Source organism: Bufo gargarizans, chromosome 3 (assembly GCF_014858855.1).
Source record: "Bufo gargarizans isolate SCDJY-AF-19 chromosome 3, ASM1485885v1, whole genome shotgun sequence".
NCBI classification, from domain to species: domain Eukaryota; kingdom Metazoa; phylum Chordata; class Amphibia; order Anura; family Bufonidae; genus Bufo; species Bufo gargarizans.
In genome coordinates, this window is record NC_058082.1 from 49,771,677 (window position 1) to 49,785,545 (window position 13,869).

Consider the following 13,869-nt stretch of genomic DNA (forward strand, 5'->3'; position numbering starts at 1 on the left):
ATTACTTAGAAGAAGAGAGTTGTGGAGCTACCATCTAAGAACATAAGTAGGGTTTTTCCTCAGTTAGTAGGATCACCTATTCTATTAGTAAGGCCACGTTAACAGTTACGTGAATCTGGTTGCCTGATCCATCTGACGATCAGGCTACCGGAGCTCACAGTATCTGGCATTGTCGTAAACGACTGTATACTGCCAGATGCCCGAGATTTTGTCTGGTCGATTTATGGCATATATGCTGGAAAGTGTCCAAATCTCTGCTGGATCCCATTATAGTCAATGAAGATCCAGTGATACACAGTCATACCAGGCAATGCCGGGTTTGGTGAGCTCCGGTAGCTTCATACTCAGCCGGTTTAGGCTACCGGATTCCAAACTCAACTGGGAATGGGGCCTAATATTCTTGTTTCAAACAGAATAAAGATAACAAAATCTATAACATATATACATAAGGGTACTTTCACACTAGCGTTAAACTTTTCCGGTATTGAGTTCTGTCCTAGGGGCCCAATACTGTAAAAAAAACCTGATCACTTTTGTCCCAATGCATTCTGAATGGAAAGCAATCCGTTCAGTATGCATCAGGATGTCTTCAGTTCAGTCACTTTTACGGTATTTGGACGGAGAAAATACCGCCGCATGCTGAGGTATTTTCTCCGGCCAAAATTCCGGTTCACTTGCCTGAATGCCCGTCATTAATTTCCATTGAAATGTATTAATGCCAGATCTGGTATCAATAAAATAATAAACACTGGATCCGATTTTCCGGAAGACACCGGAAAAACAGATCCCGTATTGCAATGCATTTGTCCGATTGACCAGGATCATGATCAGTCTGCAAATGACATGCGTTTGCGCACAGTTTTCCTGATCAGGCAACTGAACTACCTGCCGGAATCAAACAACGCAAGTGTGAAAGTACCCGAACAAGTAAAATGGAAGACACAATAAATCTAACCTCCACTCTACATTCAAACCATTGTCCTGGCAGCTCTGGGAATTGTGTCATAATCTGTGAAGGCAAGATGAAAGAATATGATATAAAAATGACCATTTCTGAGTATGGTGTCAGTATTAGTAAGGGAATGATAAAGAAGAAACGTAAATGACTTATGTGGGATACAACGTGTATGAGATTAGAAAATCATGGCTGCTTCTTCCAGACACAGAACAGTAGGTACTATAACATTTTATAGAAGTCTTCACAACTGAATATCTATAGAAAATACCTCAGCATAATTGTGGATACTGGTCTCACTTGTTGAGGACATCGGAGGTGAAGACCTCGTCATATCGTCCTATAGTGAAGACAGAGGAGAAGAGGCAAAAATCAGAAAACACTCCTGTAGTTTGTCCCATGTGACACATGAACATTACAGAGGGCTGGTGTAGAAGAGATGTTATAGAGAGGGCAGTACATACAATACCAGATCCTGCTAAACCATTAAACATATAGATAATAACTAATCCCGTATTATAGAAAATAAAAAGCATAGTAACCAGAATCTTCAAGGGGTTTTTCGAGAGTTTGATATTTTGATCATTTTACCATCTAATGATCCATAGATAGAAATAGGACGAATGGATAATCTAGCAGGAACATTGCTGCATGTCCCGGCCAACATTTCACCATAATACTCAAATTCAACTTTTTCCCATATTAATAATAGATTCTGATAAGAGGTCTCTTGTTTATGACTGTTTCCATATATATCTCCCATAATCTATAACAGAGAGAGGCCAAGTACAAGCACCGCCGCCTCTCAACCTGGAAAGAGGGACTAGAAAAACCATTTAGATAAGAATGAATTCCATTTAAGGTTTATTTTAAAGAACCGTTGTATTCATCTCATTCCTAGGCCACAATGTAAGTGTAGTACCGCAGAGGGGGCACTACCATTCCTACACCTAGCTACTGTCTCTAATGGCTAGCAAAGAATTTCATCTATGTATTTCATTCCAGGTCCTCTGATACTGTGCCGAAATAATATTGTTATACAACTGTTATTACATGTAATGTGCCTGGTTGTCCAGCAGGTCACAGTGTGTGATGGGCTTGCGGTTCGCCCGGCGGTCAGTTCGCAGTGAACTTTGAGCGTTCGCGATCCACCGAACATTTGAACATATGCTATGTTCGCGGGCACCATATTCTTTTGCATTGCACCGAACTTTGACCTATGACACATCCATCAGATAGAACAGGACAGCCAATTGAGACGTTTCAGCACATGGACATACCCCCTACCTTATCAATAAACCTGATCTGGCCGCCATTTTACATTCAGTATTTTGCCAGTGTAGGGAGAGGTTGCTGTGTGGAGCAGGGATAGGCTGTTAGGGACACCAAACGCTAGCTAATAGGGCCACAAAAGTCCTTTTAAGGACTGGTATAGGAGTGCTATCGATAGGTGTGATATAAAGAGGAGTGTGATATACTTATAAATATACTTTCTAACATAGAAAGTATATTATTGTGCATTTGTATTGTGCAGCAGTTGTGTGCGGTTCTGCTGCGATACTGCAGCTACATAGAGGGACAAACGGTATCGGAACAACTAATTGCAACGGCTGTGATATACCTGTAGACAGTGCAATTTTTATCCAGTGACCGCCTAATGTACCTCCAGCCACATAATCACAAGTTCTTTTCTGTGAGGTGAATGCCTAATTGTTGGGGCCCGTACTCCCGTGGCCAAAAATAAAAAATTTCTATGCTCCAGCAGGGCACAGTTTTGAGAGTTTCCCTTTAATACGCATAAAAATGGCCCCTAATTAAAATACTTATTTTTTGTGGGAATTTTTGCCAATGATCCCCCTCTGGTATATCACTATACATGTTGTGGGACTATTTGTGTACTTCTAGTAAGTGTTTTCTGGCTACAAATATGACCTGAAGGTTTTTCAGGTTCGCCTGCCATTAAAGTGAATGTCCCGGCCGTTGTTCGTCCATCACTAGCAGAGAGAGCCTTTGGAGAGAATGGAACTTACCATCCTATTCTTCCTCCTTTTAGGCAGAAGTGAGCTAGTACTGTTTCCTACCAAGGGAGGAGTTGCAGGAAGCTGTGGGGAGTTGAATTGAGAGTCCAAGGAACCAGACATGAAGCAGTGAGCGGAACGTTGTTCCCTCCTGCAGCAGAAGTCTTCTAGGAGGAGCAGATTTTGGAAAGCTCCCTGACTCCTTGCAGTTCAAAAACAGTATAATGAGGGCAGTGTTGTGCTTTTCATAGGTAAATGCATTGATATCCAATTCATTCTAGTCAAGATGAATGAGCATTGCCTTTAAGAGCCATGCTCGACTATAGTTACAATTTTGTATGTCTTGAGAAGGCCAAAGTAAGGTCACACAAAGGTTTCTACTTTTTAGTGTTATTCTTCTCGTGAATGTACTAGTCTGAGAAGAGGCCTCCTTGTCTACTTTTAAATTTATGACGGGAGATAAAGATAAGCTCTATGCAGCTGGTGATAATTACCTATACAATTAGGTATTTATTAATGAAGCAAAATATATAATATTCATGTATTTATTTAATGAGCCTTAGTCCTTAGCATAAGACAATCAGTACGACATATATATATTACTTTATATTATATTGTTATATGTTATGAAGACATGTATCCAGTATATTATATATATTTCTCATTAGGAGAATATTCGTCTCTAAAAGAGTGTCTGTGAAAATGGGTGTTTTGTAACCATGAATCACATCTTTTGGTGTGACAAGAGGAGGTACTGATATTTCTGAGAAAACAAAGCCATTGAAGTTATTTATGATCCATAAATAGTGTGAGAAACATTCAGAGAGTTCTGTCTTAATTGCTACAAGTGTCAGAATTAATCCCTATAGCTTTGAATTAAAGCTTTTAAGGTCAAAATGTATAGAATACGTTTTATTCAGACTTACATAAGTTAACCCTTTATACTATGATGCAAATAGCTTACACAGCAGTGCCACCTAGGTATGAGTAGGTGACATTACAACAGTAGCAAAAGTGCATTCTGGGTAAGGTTACGATGTCACATTTTTTACCAATGATCACGCCCATCCGACTATGATTGGAAAGTTCCAAACTAGGAAGGTGTGTCTAACTGATATGTTTGTGATCATAAACCATACACAGGGGGAGACAAAGACACACACAGAAAAGGAGGAGAAGGAGACAAGTTGAGCTCTCTAGAGGGGTCTATCAGGATGAAAGCCATGGTTAGATGAGCTATGATGGACCACCCAGCTTTCCTAGGAGCAGAAGTGAGATTTCTACTAGGACTTGGTAAGAGACACAGAAAATGATATTTTATTTTATTAAGACTAATTTAATAGTGTGGGTGAAATTATATCATCTAGATTGCGAATAAATAAATAATTAAATTAATTGATCATCTCCATATTGAGATGTAGTCTTAGAATATTGTGAGGCTTCATTCTACCTGCAGAAGAATCATGACTCATAATTTAGCATAGCATTTAATAATTGCTTTTATATATATATATATATATATATATATATACATATATATATATATATCTAAATCCAGAAAAAGGACGGCACTCCGGTCTTGAAAAGGTGAAAGTGGTTTTTAATCAACCTTGCGGTACAACGTTTCGGCTCCAATACTGAGCCTTTCTCAAGCACTCAGTATTGGAGCCGAAACGTTGTACCGCAAGGTTGATTAAAAACCACTATCACCTTTTCAAGACCGGAGTCCCGTCCTTTTTCTGGATTTATTGATTGGGGTAAGAAGTCGATTCCCCTGGAACGTGCACCCTATTTTTCTTTCTTTGTAGTCAGTGCCGCCATTTTTCGTATCTATATATATATATATATATATATTGATAGAACATTCTTCGCCAAGCTAATTGATGGATTCCCACAGGAAAGACATATTTCAAGTCCTTCCCATGTAAGATATGATCTAGCAATGATCCTAGATCCCTGTTATTTGTCTTAATGATCTTACCAAAGTTATATGTGTGAAAATAGTCCAGGATGGGGCGGAAGGATACAGTTATCTCTTCTAAGCTATATCCTTGTTTGGATTTACCCATGCCTGAAGTCATGTGATGTGTAGTTGGTTAGAGGGGGGAAGAATGTATTTAGCATTCCATATTGATGTCTAGGATTAGACATGCCCGTCCTGATATCATGAGGTTTTCTCTGAACATCAGTAATGTATATAACTTATGTTTATATTTTGATATCCTAACCTAATAATAGCTTGGTTATAATGTGACAAGTTATTTCCACTCACATGTATTGTTAAGCTTGTAATGCTTTATATTAACGCCATATATATTCATTTGCATTTATCATTGTGTTTTATTTACTTATATATGTTTATAATCTTGTAACCAATAAATCTGCATATTTTTATAAACCTGTGAATTATTGTATAATGCAGAACTACATGTTTTATCATTAACGTCATCTCACGTCAAAAAGAACTTACTTATCTGAGGAAATAGTCGGATTTTATGACAAATTTTATTTTTTATGGTTAATTATTTTTATGACCATAATTAATAATTCTTAATTGAATTATTACCACCCGACAGGAGTCAACAGCCAAAAGGCATCCCACTTAACGGTACCAGAACCTCTTCAAAGTCCAGTAACTAGAGAAATAAAGCAAAGTATTCAAGTTTACCTGCTATTTTACCCTTAGCCTGCTAGAGCCAAGAGAAAGATCGAGTATTGTCTGGAGGACACAAGTTTATTGCACGTTTATTCAAGTAACAACCATTGAAGTTTATCAAGTCTGGACTCTACTTATTCCACCAACTACAACTCCTTTGTTGCTACGGAGCCTAACTCCAAGGACCGACAGTATCCAGGTAGGAGCACCGTGACACAAACTATTAAGGCCACAGCACCATTCTCCATTTCTAAACACTGGGACCCAATCGGCCCTTGGGCGCTGCATTTAGCATAGGTATTGAATATCAAACACGAAAATGAGAGCAAAGAAAGACAGAATAGTCTAAGGCAGACAGATAGATGATAGATAGGTAGATAATTAGATCTAATATCTATTAATATATCAATAAATAGAAATACCTCAGAGTCATAAAATTGAGAGAGCTGAGATGTTGTTTTTGGGGGAACCTGAAATAAAATTAGCGGTGAGTGTAATCCATAGGTATAAACGTTTTACATCAGATCTTCTCCACCCTTTAATAACACAGACACATACGGGGGTCTGGTAAATCCCTTGAGCCCCTTCTCAGAAGATAATTCTTATCAGTTATAAAGTGGTGTTCACTATGACTGGCATTTCATGTTCTGCTAATTCTATAGGGAATTATTTCTTACATTTTTAATTGTGAAATTTCAGTTGGAGTTTAGTAAAATAGAAGCAGATTCTTATAGTCTGTTCTTGGAGCACATGAAATCTATCCTCACATCTATAGGACCCTTCAGGTGGGGACATTACTTGGAAGAAGAGAGTTGTGGGGCTACCATCTAAGAACATAAGTAGGGTTTTTCTTCAGTTAGTAGGATCACCTATTCTATTAGTAAGGCCCCATTCACAGTTAGGTTTGGAATCTGGTAGTCTGATCCATCTGAGGATCAGGCTAATGGAGCTCACAGTATCTGGCATTGTCGGATACGACCATCTACCACTGGATGCCCGTGATTTTGTCTGGACCATTCATGGCATAGATGCCGGAAAGCATCCGGATCTCTGCTGGAGTAAAATGGAAGACAAAATAAATCTAACCTCTACTCGATATTCAAACCAGTAGCCTGGTAGTTCAGGGAATTCTGTCATAATCTGTGAAGACAAGATGAAAGATTATTTTATACAAATGACCTTTTCTGAGTATGGTGTCAGTATTAGTAAGGGAATGATAAAGAAGAAACGTAAATGACTTATGTGGGATACAACGTGTATGAGATTAGAAAATCATGGCTGCTTCTTCCAGACACAGAACAGTAGGTAACTATAACATTTTATAGAATTCTTCACAACTGAATATCTATAGAAAATACCTCAGCATAATTGTGGATGCTGGTCTCACTTGATGTGGACATCGGAGGTGAAGACCTCGTCATATCGTCCTATAGTGAAGACAGAGTAGAAGAGGCAAAAATCAGAAAACACTCCTGTAGTTTGTCACATGTGACACATGAACATTACAGAGAGCTGGTGTAGAAGAGATGTTATAGAGAGGGCAGTACATACAATACCGGATCCTGCTAAATCGTTAAACATATAGATAATAACTAATCCCGTATTATAGAAAATAAAAAACATAGTAACCAGAATCTTAAAGGGTTTTTTCGAGAGTTTGATATTGATCATTTTACCATCTAATGATCCATAGATAGAAATAGGACGAATGGATAATCTAAAGCAGTTTCTCGAGAGTTCGATATTGATGGCCTATCCGACAGGACATTAACATCTGATTGGTGAGGGTCCATCTCCCAGCACCTCCATCGGTCAACTGTTTGAAGTGGCCGCTGCGCTATATTGAGTGCTGCCGCCTCCTTACAGCGTACCAAGCACAGCGCCGCACGTTGTATAGTGGCTGCGCTTTGAAGCCATTCCCCTGACGAAGCCATTGGGCGAAACGCAGTGGATAAGTGAGGGACACTGGTGTTGCAGAGATGTATTAGATAAGCAATTGGTATATTATTGTTCTATATATGCGAGTCACTGCTTTAGGGTTTTCTGCCTCTGTTACCGCTTTGATCGCATTGGTTGACTTTATATAACTTATGAAGGTATCTACATGGTATTTTAAACTTTGATCCTATGAAATGTAGTAAGTTATTGACATGCCATTATTCTATGCTGGTCTATGTATACATCTAATGTCTCATCGCTAGCCTCACTCCAGTGGTCCCTCTTATGCAGGTCACCTTGCAATGTGGACCTCTATGTATGTTTTTTAGCCTTTTATTAGTATGACATTAAATAAAGAATTTTTGATACTTTATGATCGTTTGGATTCTGAATGATCTGGGCATCCATGTGTTTTTGTAGGTATTGTGTGGTTACGGTATATACCAGAGATGTGCGGATTATACACAGACACGGAATATAAGCCACTAGTACATAGACAGAAGGGTAAGATAAAGCAGTTTACCTCAGTGGAAAAATTCAGACTTCTTAAAGTCTTCATAATAACTGAGAAAATAAAGAATTATTCATATTATAAAGTATTCAAACAGTGAACTAAAAGAAAGAAGACGCCATATGCAAAACTAAAAAAGTCTAAAACAAAGGAAGAAGCTAATATTTCCCGACCATCATCCAGCAGCAATAACAGGCAGTTACAGGCAACAATCCTCCCTGTGTACGGGGGTGAACAATCATTACTACCATCGCTCATCCCCATACAGATTCATTATCTGTCGGTGGCAGATCCCTGGTCACACACAGAGCTGTGCTGCTGACAGACGCTGATGACTTGTGTGGCATAAATGTGGCATCGCTCAATCTGCAGCATTTTTACAAAACACATTTATCACACACTCCCGATAACTGGTCTGACAATCTGTCCCTGTAAATGGCCATAACTGTAGTAAATGACCGACCAGATGACATCATCAGAAATGGTGGAAGCAGCAATCTATAGGAGATGCAGCTTCAGCTATAACTACCCATTACAATGTGGACGCCGATCACCAGCACATGGAAATGTGGCCCCTTTATTGACCCCATCTGTGATTGAAATTCACGGAAAATGAAAATGAATGACTTCTATACGTTCCTTTGTCACTGGACTCACTGCCCCAATAAACGTTTCCATCTGTGACTGACCTATAGATAGAATCATATATACCCATGTGTTTGACCTCCTGTGTTTTATTTGAGGTCATCATGTGAATATTGTAAAATACAGCATCGAATCGTTCAGGAGGACTTAGACCGCCACACACAGCGCTCCCCGGATTTTTAGCCCCCTGATGCCATGGTCACCGCATCTGAGGGTTAATTTCCTGCGATCAATCTTATAACCGAACGCAGACATTAGCCCTTGGTGTCTGCTGTAGAAAACAGAAGTCCCCCAGTGCCTATGCGCCCGCTCGGCTCACTTGGGAAGGGGTTAAACACCTGTCTGGAGGATCAACCCTATCACACAGGCATACTGCTGGTAGTGTTACTCCTGTGGATTAAAACGATATCTTCAAACCTGCTGCTCCATTCCAGAGATCTGGTCGTTTTGAATCAATATGCAAATTAGGACTTCAGTGCACCGAGGAGCAGACCCTAGGCCCTCGGTGCACCTGAGCTCCCTCACTTTCCTGACTTTGCCACGTTCCTTTGATTGACAGGACCAGGCTTTATCATTGTCCTCTGGCCTGGCCCTGTAAGGCCCACAAAAACATTGTTGACTATTATCACCGCTTGCCCCGTGCACTTCACTAGGTTTTCCTACTGATGAAATGCTTACTACCAGTGGGTTAGTACCATCAATGGAGGCAGACCACACAGTCCCTATTGGGACCCTGAGGTTGGTGGGCCAGGCTGGGCTGAATGGCAATGCCCGTTTTCCAACCTAAATTCACCCCATGGCATTGACACAGTAACACTAGACCAGCAGCTGCCGGATCAGGAGAACGTATTGTACGTTCCTGCCCCTGGGCATCCTGTCCCTGTCCTCCTCCAGATGCTTCCTCCAGGGAATGGAGTAAGGAGAGGCTGAAGAGGAGAAAAGCTTAGCACATCGGGGGTCATTTACAATGGTCCCTATGCCAGAAGCTAGTTTAAAAAAATTGGCAAACTGGGTTTACCATTGTTTAAACGCCATTGCGACTAAATGTAGTGACGGTTGGCATGGTGAGAACAGGGCCACCCGCCCCGTTAGATTTATCATTTATGTCAGATTTCTGATCAGAATATATAGGCTAGTTACAATGATTGTACTTCTTTGGGGTTAGGGGGACCCAATTCTGAGTTTTGCTATAGGGCCCTATTATTTCAAGGACGCCTCTACTTACTGTGCATGTCTGGATTATACCTGGACTGATCCTGCTGACTGCTCCTCTTTCAGGTCTAGTTAGCACATCAGAGTCTACATTCAGCTTTACAATGGTTTTTTATTATTTTAATGAAAATGGCGAACTCCAACTTCCATTGCCACATTATTGACCAACACAGTTTCGAGGAGGAATTAATTAGAGAAATCTGTATCTACAATGAGGAAATATGTCACAAGCTCCACTGGTCCAGTTTGGACTTGGCAGTTTATAAGACATTTCCCTGAATCACAGCCCAACTGCTGATAATCCGGATGAAGAGAAGTCCTCCCGCGTACAGCTGTGGTGAGGTATCGGTGTGATTAGAAACGGTATCACTTGTGTCCAGAGTCCATCTGGCCGTATAGAAGACTCAGAGAGAGTATACACCTCGTATAGTAACCTACAGAGTTATACCTAATGACATTATAGCGGATAAATGCTGCGCCTTACCTGTCAGTCAGACAGTAACTTCCTGGTCCAGATGTTATTTCCAGAAAGCAAAGAAATAGCCAAAAAATAGCGAGCGATAGGATACACACCGATCAACTATCTAGCGCAAAATGGGAATAAATCATCTATGGGAACTTTAGGACTAGAACTCTGTTGTGACATCATCCTCAGAAGCAGCTGCAATTGTTACATCACCATTAACCACTTAGTGACCGGACTGTTACAGACCAAGCAATATTTTTTTCTTTTTTTTTTTTCTTCCAAGAACTATAACTTTATTATTTTTCCGTCAATGTAGCCATAAGGGGGCTTGCATTTTGCAGGACAAGTTCTAGTTTTTAATGTTATCATTTTGCGGTTACACATAACTTACTGATTAACTTTTATTAAGGGCTGTTTCACACTGAGCGAGTCTATTGTGAGCGTGACCCTCCGTTCCGGACTTGCAGGAGCGCAGGCATGATACTGATTTATAATGCTTTGTGCCTCTGTATGACCTTATTGCTACAGGATCATATTGACAGCTTTATGATTCTGTAGCAGTAAGGTTAAGCAGATGTACACAGCATTATAAATCAGTATAATGCCTGCGCTCCTGTAAGTTCAGATTGGAGGGTCACACTCACACACGAAGCCTGATTGCTGCAATGGATTCGCTCATGTACAATAGCCCTAACTATCTGGGAAGGGGGTGGGAAAAATCTGTAATACTGCCATCGAGGTTTTTTTTGTTTTGCAACCTTTAATGTATGGGATAAATTACATGATAATTTTGTTGTGTGGTTCGTTATGGATGCGGTAATACCACGTGAATAAAATTTTATCCATTGAAAAAAGTTTTATCCATGAAAAAAGATGTCATTTTTACATGTATTTTTTTTAATTTAATAACCATTTTTTTAACTTTTTAAAAACATTTAATAATCCCATGAGGGGATTATAAAAGGCAATGTTTTGATCACTTCTCAAATACATTGCACTGTTCCTGTAGTGCAATCTATTTTGCTGTTAGTTCTATACTGACATTCACCAGCAGGCTGCAGCAGAGAGGCTCAACCTGCTGGGACACTCTGGAGGCAAGTCTGGGGCCTTCACTTCAAGAACTTGTATTGTGATAACATCTTTGTGCTATCTTGTGCAGTTAGTCCTTGAGGAGGCGGCGTGGAGGATGAGAGTGGTAGTGGCTCCTGTTATCACAAAGTTTATCACGGCAGCTGTCCTCACATCGTTGCTCCCTAGGGTTGTGAAGCATAAGGAGGGGTACCCTTTCTTCCCTCAGGGCACACCCTGGTTCTGGGAGTTCTGCCTGATGGTAACTGGGGTGCCCATGAGGTTAGATGTTGCAGGGCCGATTCAAGCTTTTCAGCTTCGTAAGGCAAAACTTTTAATGGCGCCCCAACCCCCGCAGATAAGAAAGCCAAGTAGCCAACTGAATATACCACACACAAATATATACTGGCAGAGAATAAACACACCAATACCAACAGTGAATATACAGCACATACCAATATCTACCAGCAAGAAATATACTGCAGATACCAATATCTACCAGAAATTAATATACTGCACACATCAATATATGCTAACAGTGAATATACCGCATATACCAATATCTTTTAACAGTTAAAGGTGTTATCCAACCTCTATAATGAGCCCCTAATGCCTGGGCCCCTCAGATAGGTTATACTTACTCTGCTCCCCAGCACCCGCATCCCTCCTGATGCCCGCATGGCCTCCGCTGAGTCACACACAATGCTAGGGAGGCTCGTCCCAGTCGGAGCCTGTTATTGGCTGCCCCCCATCACCAAATGTTTTGATGCATGAGCTGGGGAGATGCAGCGGTGGCCGTGCAAGCATCAGGAGAGACGTGGGTGCTGGGGAGCAGGGTAATTATAACCTATCTGAGGAGCCCAGGCATTGGGGGGGATATTATAGCGGTTGGATGACCCTTTTATTAATCCTGTACTCCAATAGTTACTAGTAGTGAATATACAGCACATACCAATATCTACATACCAGCAGTGAATATACTGCACACACCAATATGTACTAGCAGTGAATATACCACACCAATATCTGCCACAGGGACAGGTAGACATTCAGGGCCGCCAGTTTCTTCCCTGAACTCCACTAGACACAGATGCAATTGACCATGTAGCCACCACTGGTTCCCTGCTCCACTATTCCCAACAAATCAATGTGACGTAGGCAGGGCAATGAAGTCAGGGGTATTTTATATGGGGGGCTCTGTGTTGTACTAGTATTATCAGGTATTATCTGTTTCTGAAGTATAGTATTGGGGAGCACAGCGGCACAGTTTTGGGGGTAGTAGGGTGCTTTGTCCAGAAGATGGGAGGATGATGGAAAAGTTGTAAACTAAGATTTTTTTTGTTGTCAAACTGCAGAGACGGAAAATGTCTGAAAAATGGTGGTCTGGTCGAAAGGTCTGAAAGGAGAAGACGAGGACAGAGAACATCTACATCAAAAATGACGTCACTGGATGTAAAAGGTATGGGGCGCTGTATGTAGTGTCCCACTAGGTAAATGTGGGCACTACACAAGTGTCAATTGGGCCACGTTGTTCCCACCTCCTGCGGGACAGGGTCACTGTATTTTATATAATGTTTTTGTGTGTATTTTTCCCTGTTATCTGTGTATCAGGCCTGTTAGGGTGTAGTTCCTCCTCCTAGTATAAATAGTCAGGTCCTGTTCAGGGAAGGGTGTGTAGAGTCAGAAGTCAGTGTGGACTTTAGCTAGTGTGGACTTTAGCAGCTGAAGTGGAGCTTGTGACATGCAGCTAGATAGCCCAGGCTCCTAGCTTGCCACCAGGAGAAGAGTTGCCTAGCAGAGCAGTAGTGATTCCAGCCGAACCAGAGAGCTGAACGGCAGACGGATCTATTTAACCGCCTCCGGACCACCTAACGCAGGATTGCGTTCCGGAGCCGGCTGTCTCAGGCAGTCACGCAAAAATAAAAACTTCCATGAACTCACTATGCCCATCACAAAATACCCTGGAGTGTCTTCTTTCTAAAATGAGGTCACTTGTGGGGTAGTTATACTGCCCTGGCATTTTAGGGGCCCTAATGTGTGAGAAGTAGTTTGAAATCAAAATGTGTAAAAAAAAAAAAATGCCCTGTGAAATCCTAAAGGTGCTCTTTGGAATGTGGGCCCCTTTGCCCACCTAGGCTGCAAAACAGTGTCACACATGTGGTATCGCCATACTCAGGAGAAGTTGGGCAATGTGTTTTGGGGTGTCATTTTACATATACCCATGCTGGGTGAGAGAAATATCTCGGCAAAAGACAACTTTTCCCATTTATTTTATACAAAGTTGGCATTTGACCGAGATATTTATCTCACCCACTTAAAGGGATCTTGCCACCGGCACATTAAACACCTGCAACATCCAGGGCACCTCACCTACCATCAGGCCTGGTCCCTATACACAGA